We start from the raw sequence: 796 nt of genomic DNA, 5'->3' as shown, positions 1-796 counted from the left end.
TCTTGTCACAACAGTCTTGTCAACTGATCAATACAAAGCCCTGTTTTATGCGTATTTCTGTTTAAAGATACCTTATTTAATATACGTTGTCAAACCATTAACATTAAACTCAAGACCAGCAACACTATAACTCATGTTTGAATGAAGCTTATCTAACACATGTATTTCTCTGTCAGGCACATCATAGCCTTCTTGCACTCAGTAACACTAGACAGCAAGCATTTCAGCACTACACTTGGGGGTCATTTTAAACAGCAAAATCAACAAAAAGCACAAAAATTCAAAAAAGATGACACTTAATGGACCATGAAAAAGATACTTGTTTACAATATGAGAAGTGAAACAAAAAGACAGAGTGTGGCCTTGTCTGACTTCAGCTGGAAGGCATCAGGTTACTCAAATTTTCCTTTATCCTTTGTGTTGTCTGCAAATGATCATGAAAACCCTGCAAATATTTTCTTTTTATGGAACACTTCATGAATTCGTGTGTCATCCTGTGCAGGGGCAGGCTAATCTCTGTATCATTCCAAAATTAGTATATGTGCTGCCGAAGCAAGCATAAAACCCACAAGCATTGGCTTTATGGTTGCAACTACATTCTAGCAAGTAGGCAAATTTACAATATAGAATCCACAAAAAATGAGAATCGATTGTGCATGTGTATACTTTCTTATCTAATTGCAGAGGAGAAATTTACAAAAACTGAAATCTAAAAAGACTAAATTGGCAAGATTAGCAGTTTCTTGGGCAATCCTAAAATGACTGAGATTCAGCCTGACCATTTACCTTCTATGTC

General features: G+C 35.9%; 1 non-coding gene across 1 annotated transcript; it reads right to left on the bottom strand.

Moving 5' to 3' along the window:
- Positions 1-458: 458 nt before the first annotated feature.
- On the bottom strand, positions 459-560 carry LOC121100253. The gene has a single exon (XR_005832008.1). It is a non-coding gene; the product is annotated as a U6 spliceosomal RNA (small nuclear RNA).
- Between the last annotated feature and the right edge of the window lie 236 nt (positions 561-796).

The sequence above is a fragment of the Ursus maritimus genome, unplaced genomic scaffold, assembly GCF_017311325.1.
Source record: "Ursus maritimus isolate PB19 unplaced genomic scaffold, ASM1731132v1 scaffold_35, whole genome shotgun sequence".
Taxonomy (NCBI): Eukaryota; Metazoa; Chordata; class Mammalia; order Carnivora; family Ursidae; genus Ursus; species Ursus maritimus.
The sequence above is the reverse complement of the archived record's forward strand: the minus strand, read 5'-3'. Positions and strand labels throughout refer to the sequence as shown.